This window comes from Echinops telfairi, unplaced genomic scaffold (assembly GCF_000313985.2).
Source record: "Echinops telfairi isolate 266 unplaced genomic scaffold, ASM31398v2 ScPeMD7_16;HRSCAF=60, whole genome shotgun sequence".
In the NCBI taxonomy this organism is placed as follows: domain Eukaryota; kingdom Metazoa; phylum Chordata; class Mammalia; order Afrosoricida; family Tenrecidae; genus Echinops; species Echinops telfairi.
Window position 1 is genome coordinate 4,431,385 of NW_022103913.1, and position 11,653 is coordinate 4,443,037.

Below are 11,653 nucleotides of genomic sequence, written 5' to 3' on the forward strand. Positions count from 1 at the left end.
TTTATGGACAGTATTAATAGGTCAAATGTGTTTCTTCCTGAACATTTTATTGCTACTCTAGCAAACTATGTTGTCTCTTATTTGCTACAAATTTGTATACCCTCTGAGATAGATCAAATCATCACCACTGAGACATAGAATTTGCATAATAAACATAATTATGATGTTTCTTTCATGCTCCCCTCTGAGGGCTGTCAGTCAGTTGCTTAAGCTGTTGCTAATAAAGCTCATGACTCCGCTTAGGTTCAAGCTTCTGTACCAGGGCTTTATATGACTCTGCTTAGGTTCAAGCTTCTGTACCAGGGCTTTATATGACTTTGCTTAGGTTCAAGCTTCTGTACCAGGGCTTTATATGACTCTACTTAGGTTCAAACTTCTGTACCAGGGCTTTATATTAATTACCACAACTTTTTCTGCAGCCAAAGCATGCTATCTTTAATGGGAAATGCTGCACTAAAATGTTTGATTAGTATAATTTGGGTACATAGTTTTTCATTGCAGCAGAATATGAGTGTGTGCATGTGTACACATAGCTTTGTATGTGTGTTCTTTTTGCAAAGCCTTCCCTCACAACTCAAAAAGTACTGGAGTCTGATGGTGTCTCAGAATGGTGATAGGTTTTTATTTTAACGACTTTTCCAGAATTTGTTTTTATACTTTAATGTTTCTCAGCTAGTTATTTCCAGTTGAGCTGTAATTTGAATGTATTCAAATTCACAGGGCTGGTTTTACTATGAGTTGAAGTTTCATGATTTTAAAGCTAACTGCTTGAAAGTATGTTGTGAAAATTTCCCAAATCACAATACAATGAGACTTGTAAATTAAAAACCCTTAGTGTCCGTATAATTAAATGTGCTCTAAGTATTCTAGGAGAGGGGAATGGAAACAGCAGTAACATCGAGACTGTAATCTTGCCATATTTTTCCCTGGGGAGTGGAAGGTGGGCATCTTTTCTTGGAACCTTAACCCTAGTAATATACCTAAGAGCATTCCTTTTCATGGTCCCCAAAGAGAGTTGTAAAGCCAGACAGTAATGTCACGGTTCTCAAACACTTAGAGACAATAAATAGAAAATTCATAATGCTCTTTTGGGTACATTAAAGTGTTTACATATTGAAATCTATATTATGAGCTGGGGACACATTTACTATGAGAAAATATGACAAGTAGTGTAAGAGCAAAATTGTAGGCATAGTTTTATTAACAGAACAAGCTACTGAATTAATAACCATCTATTTCAAATTTTCTGATATTATGTAGGCATACTATTTTATTGTTTTCACGTCTATTTTCTTGCTAGCAATCCATCAAGTAATAGGCAACAAATACTTAACACAAATTTGTAGTGGATAATCTTTAGATTGAGATAATTCAATCTGTTAGCATTGATCTGTATTGTGTGCACAACATTCTTTTATTTTAACAGGGAACATTTGGATTTAGCTTATGGAACACAGATGTTCTGTGGGAACATGGCTTGAAGTTACTATATAGTTTATATAATGTTTTCCGTCTGAATAATTATGAGCATCAGCTTTACTACCAAGTGAGGTCAAGTGCCTGAGAATCACGGCGTACAACTAATAAGCACATTTTCCTTATGTGAGGCTGCATCTTAGAGCAATGCATATCAGGCTGTCACTTGCTAGAAACGTACTTGTGCCGAGCTTTGCTATCCACCACTATCCTTCTCCTTCCTTACAAGTAGAAACCTAGTTTAGTAAAAGATGGATTTATTTTATTTTAAGTTTATATACAGTCCCTCTATTTCTCAGTAGTGGTAGCCTTAGATTTCTTCTAGTTCAAGATTGTACTTTAAAAATATTCTGACCACCTAAACTGTTGTGATGATTATACAACTAACTAACTGATCACTGTGTGTTAGAATTGACTTGATGGCAGTGAGTTCAGTTTGTGAGTTTAGTACAACTTTTCATCATAGTTAAGATCTTTCTTGAGAGGAATTCTCCACTGTGGTTAATGCCTACTATTGATAAGCACTCGTATCCTTGTTGCAGAGTATAATGCAAATAAATATTCTATACTAATATAGATAAAGTGAACAGTACTGTACTATTATGTACTTTTGAACTGAAATGTGTCCTCCTCAAAAAATGAAATTGTTGAAGTGGCATTTCCTAATACAGCATGGCACTTTATTAGTAATAATTTAATTTTCCTCAGTATAGGAAAACTCTTGCTTTCACCTGCAAAAACTCATGGTTTAGCTAAAACTTTAAAAATTGCAAGACAAATAATAAGAGTATTAGAATTTCATATTTTTTAAATGGTAAAAATTCAAATATTAAGTCTTTGGCTATACTAAAATATTTGTTGAAATTCTTTAATATGTAGATGATAAATCATCAACTATAATTTTTGTTACATCAAAATGTATTTAACTTTTGTAGTTGCATTAGGTAAAAACAACGAGAATTCAACAGCATACCAAAAAAACCATGTCTTAGTGTAAAAGAGAATTGTAGGCAATGAGTAAGAAGAACAAAAATTGAGAGAGTGGGATTTTGATAGAGCTAAAGTTAACTTCATATCTACCAGATTGGAATATTTGCTTTTAAAAAAACCAACAACAATAAAATCTGTTGATTTTAGATCTTCTCATTTGTTACATCACTTTCTTAATTTTTTACCTTCATGTGAATTCATTTTTATTTAATTATTAATTTTTCCTATCTCTATAAACCTACCAGCTGCACCTTGGGAGAAAGCTGAGGCTGTCTGCCCTCATAAAGGTTCCCAGTCTCAGAAACCCTATGTAGGATTACTATGAATCAGAATTGGCTCATGGCGGTGGGCTTGGTTTGGGTTCTAGTTAATATAATTAGTTGTTTTTTCCATGGTGTAGCTGTACATATCTGATATTGGGATATGGTGGAAAGTATAAAATAGCTTACTAAATGATTAAGCAATATATAAGATTCCATTTTTAATACTTGGAACTATCTTATTCAGGTTGGTCTGACTTCCAAAAATACAGAACTAAGAGGATTTACAGATCAGAATCTCAGTCCAACAAAAGGTAAGATTACTTGAATAAAATTTTCCTGAAATTAGCTAGTCTTATTATAGTGTTATATACATATGCAGCTATAATAAGTACTTATGTATACTAATGTGTTGTCTTAAACCAAACAATGTTTGCTGTTTTGAGAAGAGGAGGATTTATGGATGTCTTCTTTATCTCTTCCCTAAGATGTCTAAGACCAGCCTTGATCAATGCTCCTATTATAATGAAACTAACTTTAGAACCGCTTTTGTGGTTGACACTTAATTTCTAATATTGTAAATTGTAAGGAGGTATATTAGAATATTATGCTTAGTAGAGTCCAGTGAGTGAAATATATGACTACTGGGGTACTATGTATGTCAGCAATCTGACCCACCAGTACCAGAACTTACATGAGATTCAATTAGAATCTTTTGATATGTATCTTTCAACAGTATCTTTTACTATGTAAGTATGCATACTGAAATAGTTTGGGATGAAATATGATGTCTAGGCTAGGCTTCACAATATTCCCATGATGAAAGAAGAGAACGTGGGTGACATTGCAGATGAAACAAGATTGGCTAGGAGTTGATTATGGAAGCACAGTGAAGCTATAGCTGACCTCATGATTCTTTTCTCTTTACTTTTGCATATGTTAGAAAACATCCATTATAAAATGTAGTAACCAACTTGGCATTACGCTTGAAGCAAATGTGAAACAAGCATTGAGTGTCTTCCTTAAATGCTTCATGTCTTAAGATGGGAGATATACTCTAGAGAGGTGAGAGAAAGATATATATATATTTTTAAATATCTAACTTAATAAATTTAATGGCGTTTAAGGATTATTCTAAAAACAATTATTCTGAGTATAAGTATGAAGCCACGAAGAGATCTCGTCTTAAGCTTTGGTGCTGCCCAGTATTTTTCACATGGTGGCATAAACAGAAAATTGCAACACTGGCAGTTTGTACTAGGGCTAGCAAAAAGCAACTGCTTAAAAACAGGGGTAACCCACCCTGACTCCGCTAAAATGAAATGTGATACTAAGGTTTTGAGAAGGAAGTAGGAACTACAAGTTAGGCCATGTGAAGAGCTGTATTACTGAGGGGTGGAATTGAGATAATGGAGAGATTTCTTAAAATACTGAACAAGAGAATGACAAGGTCAGATGAGAAAATCATCATCAAAATACATGCACAGAAGAGAGTGAGAGGGTAGTTGAAGGAGGTTACCACTGATGTGGAATAGGGATCTGGGGAGTAAGACAGGCATGAAGACAGGCCGTGATCAATGTACATTAATACCATGACAGTTCAGTTACACAGTAAAATCTTCTCAGTTCAACTATGTAGAACAAATGGAAAAGTTGGATTTATTTAAGAGGTTGGGGTAAGAGATCAGATTTTTTAAAATCGTTTTATTAGGGGATCATACAACTCTTATCACAATCCATATATACATCAATTGTGTAAAGCACATTTGTACATTCATTGCCTCATCATTCTCAAAACATTTGCTCTCCACTTAAGCCCATGGCATCAGGTCCTCATTTTTTCCCCTCTCTCCCCGCTCCTACCTCTCTCATGAACCCCTGATAATTTAGAAATTATTATTTTGTCATAGCTTGCCCTGTCCGATGTCTCCCTTCATCCACTTTTCTGTTGTCCGTCCCCTGGGGAAGGGTTCACATATAGATCCTTGTAATCAGTTCCCCATTTCCAACCCACCCTCCCTCTACCCTCCCAGTATTGCCACTCACACCACTGGTCCTGAAGGGATCATCCACCCTGTTCACCATCAGCTTTCCTATCTGTACCAGTGTACATCCTCTGGTTTAGCCAGACTTGCAAGGTAAAATTCGGATCATGATAGTGGGGGTAGGGAAGGAAGCATTTAGGAACTAGAAGAAAGTTGTATTTTTCATCATTGCTACATCGCACCCTGACTGGCTGGTCTCCTCCCTGAGATCCTTCTGTAAGGGGATGTCCAGTGGCCTACAAATGGGCTTTGGGTCTCCACTCTGCACTCCGCCCTCATTCACTATGGTAAGATTTTTTGTTCTGATGATGCCTGATACCTGATCCCTTCGACACCTCGTGGTTGCATAGGCTGGTGTGCTTCTTCCATGTGGGCTTTGTTGCTTCTGAGCTAGATGAGGCCTTTAAGCCTTTAAGACCCCAGACGCTATATCTTTTGATAGCCGGTCACCATCAGCTTTCTTTGCCACATTTGCTTATGCACCCATTTGTCTTCAGTGATCGTATCATGGAGGTGAGCACACAAGAATATGATTTTTTGTTCTTTGATGCCTGATAACTGAAGAGATCAGATTTTTAAACAACTATTTGTTCAAAAAGAAAATTGTCACTTTTCTTTGACTTGTTTGTTGATAGTAGGAAGAAGCTCCAGATTACTTGAACCTGGAGGATTTGGAAAAGAGGCTTATTTTAGTTGGTGAAATTTGGTTAATATTTATTAAAGGGCTAGGTTGAGAGCTGTCTTGGAAGTGAGATGCCGAAAAATATCTTTCCTAATTGAATAATGATGTGGCAATATTATTCACCTTTTAAAAAATTCTGTCAGCCTAATACTAACTTTCTTTTTCATGTATTGCTTTTTAGTATATAGGTAGAGGCATAGGACTTTTCTTAGTTACAAAGGTAGCATACATATAATTTTCTGACCTGAAGATTTACTTGTGAAAAATCAAGTGTCGAATGCTCCATGGAGCACAACTTTTACTCTGTGTATAGGACTGCTATGAATCAGAACCAACTGAATGACAACTGTTTTGTTATAATAGTTTTACCTTTTCAGAGTGTATCATTGGAATAATATAATGTTTTCCATGTGATTTCTATCATATATACTTTTAAGATTCCTCATGTCTTTATAGCTTTATAGCACCTTTATTTCTTGACACTTTATTGTGAATTGGATGCAGGTTTACAGAGCAGATCCTTAGTTTTACATTCAACAATACATAAAATTTTATCTCATTCCTTGCAATCCTATCAGTGTCCTATCACGTATCCTACTTCTTTCCTGTTTCCAATTCTTCTTTCCTAAACTCTGAATTTTGTCCTTGGGTAAATACTGCCCTTCTGATCTTACGTAGTTGACTATTCTGAGGTGTGTACTACTCACTAGTGTTATTGTTTCTCTTATAGACCTGTCATTTGGCTGGAAATTGAACCATGGGGCTGAGTTCATTTCTGCACCTAAAGGTTGTCAACGACTGTAGTTTGGGGGGGGTTCCACAAATCTCTATCAGACAAGTAAATTTGGTCTCTTTTATGATTTTGAATGTTGCTCCATATTTTTCTCCAGTTCTGTCTAATACCATCTAATATAATCCCTTTCAGAACAATTTATGTTGGTGGGGGACACTACCTAATTCTTCTAGCCCTACAGTAGTGGAGACTGATCTTTGTATGGTTCATTAGTCCATTGGGCTAATTGTTTTTCTATATCTTTATTTCATCATTGTCCTTTCCTCTGGACAAGAAAAGACCAATAGTGGTGCCTTATTTATTTTTATTATTGAATAGTATTTCATTGTATGGATGTACCACAGCTTATCAATTTACCTGTTAAACCTGGTTGCTTCCTGTATTTACCAATTATGAATTATAAACACTTGTGTCAAAGCTTTTATGTGGACAGCATTAAATGAAGCTGTTTGTTGTCTGATTTTAATTTTCAAATAAATTTTATTTCCTTATTTATTTTGAACATTTTACTGTGAATTGGGTGAAAGTTTGCAGAGCAAATTTGTTTTCCATTCAATCATTTGTACAAATTGTGTGGCACAAATCTCAAAATTATAAAGACCAGGATTACTGGTTAGACAGACTGTTAGAACCCCTGAGCATATAACCCTTAGCCATCCTTCGGGTCTGGAACTGAACTCACCTCCTGGCTCAGTTAAGAGGTTTATATGGGGAACAATGATACTAGGAAGGTACAGAATTAAGGAAGTAATCATTCCATCCCCTCCACACCACTTTCCCCTTTATTTCCTACCTTACTGTGTACTCATTGCCCAAACCAGAAACTGCCGAATCATTTAACTCCTTTCCTTTCTCGCCACCCTTAATGAAATCACTCTTGATTCTGCTTCCAGACTCTCCCCTCCCTCTTGCTCCCTCTCACAACAGCTCTCCTGGTTCAGACTGCCATGGACCACTTGCCAGGTTACCGCGGCGGCCATCTCCCAGCCCTTTCCCTTGCCATCAACTTCCTGTCTAGCTTATCCACGATAGCGAAGTGATTTTCCTCACACCTAAACCTGAACACGTCTTCCCAAGTTGAAAACCTTTTTAATCATTCCTTATTGCTCTCTAAATAAAGAACAAGCACCAATTTAAAATATTTTTAATATTTATCATTTTAAAATAATAAAATGATAAATATTTTAAAATATTATTCTTATGGTCTCCGCTGGAGGAGGCAGTGGGTTGCCTGTGGACTAGCTGCTTCATTGAGTGTCTGGTTTCCTTCACTTCCTTTGGCTCCAAGCAGGTGGAGACAAGCAGCTGCCTCTCGGCTGCGCTCTTCAGACTCCAGACGCTACTCACCAGCCTCGGATGTGGGACATCCTCTTTTTGAACAATGTTACATTTGGCAGGCGGGCGAAGGAGGTGAATGTAACCTATTTTATTAAGGCTAGGCTAAGTTTTGTAAATGGAGCCCTAGTGGTGTAGTGGTTAAGCGCTGGCCTATGATCCACGGTCAGCTGTTCAAAACTTCCAGCAGCTCCAAGGGAGAAAGACTGGACTTTCTATTCTCACGAACAGTTAGAGTCTCGGAGACCCACAGGGGCCGCTGTGAGTCAGCATTGACTCGAGGCACTGTGAAGTTTTGTAAAAGATTGTATTTTATTTTCCATGAACACAGCAAATGGTCCCGGTGTTGTCTTTTGGTTCTGCGTCTAGTTACAGGATATTTAAAAATATCATGATCTGAAAATAGAAAACTATTTCTGTCTACAGTTTTACATATTGACCTGTTCATTCCATAGGTTGCTTTTCCTGAAGGTTCTGTGCCATCTGATCCTTACTCTCGCTTGAATTTTCCTATGTTTATCTTCAATTCTTCACTATGACCTTTGTTTAGAAAATAGTATTTAGTTTCTTGATATATCACAGAATTATCTTGGGAAACACATATCTGATGGATGACTTGGATCCAAGGAATACAAATGAGAACTCTTATGACGCAGCAGCAAGAGAACAAACAACACAGTTACTTCCAAGGCAGAAGATCCGAACAAAACCTTACCAACGAAGATATGCAGCTGCAAATAACAGTTGCCTTTTAGGAATGAAAATGTTAGGAGTTTTTTACTTAAAAGAGAACAAATGTTTTTAAATAGCCTGTGGTTACTGCATCTTTTATCATCTTATTAACTACTTTGGAATGTATATTGTGGTTATGGAGACTTATATAACTTGCTTTAATTTTTATATATGTTTTGAAATGAACTTGTATGTCATTAAAGATTCCAAATCCACCTCAGGTTTACTTTTTCTCCATTTTTAGCCCCTCAGACCAATATATAAATCTGAGAGGTAAGGAATCTGAAGGTTTTTTCCCATGAAGCAATTATTAATAATATATTATAGACTTAAAAATAGTTTAGATATCATGTTGTGTTAAGTAGGGTTTTCTAGAGAAACAAGACCAGGACACTTAGGATTATATATATGTAAAAGGATAAGTTTATATAGCGAAAAAGAATTTAACAACAAATTGGTCCACATAGTAGTAGAGAGCGCTCAGTCCAACTCACTTTCGTTAGACAGTTAATGTGCAGAAAGCCCTTCCAACTCACATTGTCACCAGACCCAGGCCAAGGAAGCAGAGTCGGACAATGAAGTGGTGAGGTGTAACAGAGGCCTGTAGCGCAGTGAAGCAGGTCATGGTGGAGCCTCGCAGTGTAGGGATAGTGTCTGGTAGGAGGTGCAGTGTCCAGAGTGGTGGCAAGATGAGTAGTCAGCCCGCAAGGTGGGGCACTGCCCAGGTGTAGAGCAGCATGGCACAACAACTGGGGCCACCAGGGCCCATGGTTGGCTTGGCCCACAAGTAGCACAGCATACATGTTGAGTCAGGGTAGCTAGCTCAGGCAGCACGCTGGTCCAACCACCAGGGAGACAGGGAGGGGCCAGCCTCCTGCGAGCAATTTATCTTGGTCACACCTCCAAAGGAGGTCATCAAGCTGCAACCTGATTGACAGGCTACACTCCACCCTTCTTATGGGTGCCATGTTGGCACCAACAAAACTATCACACGTTATACTTAAGCCATAATAACATGATTTGCTTCCTTTCCCAAAAAAATCACATTTTATTCTCTATTCTCTACTACACCGTAGTTGCTGTATTATAAAGAGCATATCGTAATTTGTTCATTGTTGAAATAGCCAGTTATTGTGTCCTATGGAAGGTGACAAACTGATTCTCCTCTTGTTGGAGGAAAACCCAGACCCACTGCCATTGATGCTGTCAGGTTTCCAAGACTAACTCTGCAGAATCAGACAGCCTCGTCTTCCTCCAGAGGGTGGCTGCTGTTTGAACCAGTCTTGCAGTTGGCAGTCCAATACTTTTGGAGGAAAAGGTGTCAGTAATCTAATCTCTCTATGATTTCAAATTTATTTTCATTGCATCAGCGTGCAACCCAATTAGAAGATTAGAGTGCTTTAGAAATGCAAAGGTATATGATGTCTTGTTTGCTTAATATTTTAAAATGGAGTTTTTCAAAGTTTCTGGGTTATTTCTTGTTTCCATATTGCTAGTCCATTGTCTTCTCACAAGAAAATCTTTCCATGTCTGTGAATAGCTCGCTATCGCTAACAAGGAGGAGTGCACATCCCCCACAGCAGTCAGGGGAAACGATCATTGTAGTCGAAGATTGGAATTTGATTCTGAAATCAACCTCTTTAATTGTTGTCTTCCTTGAACTAACTTCCTTAAATTTCTCTTGTCACTGACCAACTTAAAATTTTCATATGTTGCCAAATCTAAAAGCAAAAACTAAATATCTGTACACATGCCACAAAGCTCAGTACAAATGATTTTCATTCAGGAGCGATCAAGTTGCTGATTTATCTACTTTCATCAATCACATAGACTTACAAGGGTAGCTTAAGATAGTCTTTCTTTGGAGAACTGTGCTTTTCGAAGGAGCCCTGATCGTGTCCTGGGTTAAACTTTGGGTTGCTCACCACAAGTTTAGTGGTGCAAACCCACCAGCTGCACCGCAAGAGAAAAATGAGGCCGCCGGATCCTATAAGGATTTACACTGTGTAAATGTTATGGTTTTATAAATCGTAGGCAGCAATTCTCTGCTCTGTCGCATTGCTGTGAGTCAGAGTCTACAGAAGGGCCATAGATTTGGTTTATGTTTCTTTTTAAATAAAACACTAAATAGGAGAACTATCAAAAGTTGCTATATTTTTAAATACGTCTTTTTTTGAGAAATATTTACTCTAATTTACTCTAAAAGTGATTGTCTTGCGCCAAAAATTAAGTTTTTGAAACCTCTTCTGATTAAATATGTGGAAAATATCTGCAAGATGCTGGTTAAATTATTGAAAAATGATTAGGCTTATATAGCTGATTTACAAGCTGTATTTTGAAGTAAAGTAGAGATTACTACTAGAATATACTGGTAACACAAATTACTTGTTTCATTTTCTATCTGCCAAGCTAATTAAAGATTCCATGCATATCACAATAAGCTAGGAACACTTTGTCGGAGGAAACCAGACTCCAATGATTGAAGGGCCAGTAGGTGCAATTGTACGGTAATAATATAGAAAGATGATAGCAAAGTCATATAGGATAGGAAAGATAGGAGAGAATAAAATAAAGGAGTCAGACACATTTTATAGTAGCATGCTCACCTCAGCTCCTCTTGATGCATCACGTGGAACTGGGAGAAGGGAGGGAGAACCTTTACTATCTTGGACATTTATAGGTAACCATAAGACATGCATATTCAGTACTTACATGTGTCACAAGGTGGGTGGTGTCTACTTTAAGTGCCCTAAGCTCACAGGTGAGGAAACCAAATACTGCATTGGGGAAGATACGAGGGGGATTGGATGGCAAAGCAGGGAGAGCAAAAGGCTGTCTGCCTCTATAGGGAGATAGAATCAACTGTGTGCTCACTTTAAGGCAGCATTGCTGTTAGGGGAGAATCTGTGGGAATGATATTTAAAGCAGGATCGTGTACTTGAACTTTACCTCTAACTTACCAAAGTGGAGACTTGCCTACCACAGAATACTAGCTTTCCAGATTCCCTCTGTTATAAGATAGGGAATATAACCCTCATCATATTTCCCCCAGTGTTAGCCCACAACTCTTTTTATCATTCTTTTCTTCAGTGATATCTTTTAAATATCCTCAGTGAGGCCCATATTGATGCATTCAGGTATGACTGGTATTGCAAGCATATAAATCACATCCAAAGGAAGTGGAACAGAAAAGTGGAAGCACTTTTTCTATCAGTAAACAGAACAGCAAACTCACGGCCACCGAGTCTATTTTGACTCATAGAGACCCTCTATGGCAGAGTGGAACTGCCCTGTGGGTTTCCAAGACTATAAGTTTTTACAAGAGCAGACAGTCTCATTT

At 37.5% G+C, this 11,653-nt stretch overlaps 1 long non-coding RNA gene across 1 annotated transcript in view; it reads left to right on the forward strand.

Annotated features, from left to right (window-relative positions):
* The window catches only part of LOC123521384, a 23,382-nt gene extending 20,338 nt beyond the window's left edge, over positions 1-3,044 (forward strand). Inside the window, exon 3 of the long non-coding RNA XR_006679835.1 lies at positions 2,974-3,044. This is a non-coding gene — a long non-coding RNA (uncharacterized LOC123521384). The remainder of the gene's footprint in view (positions 1-2,973) is intronic.
* Positions 3,045-11,653: the final 8,609 nt, after the last annotated feature.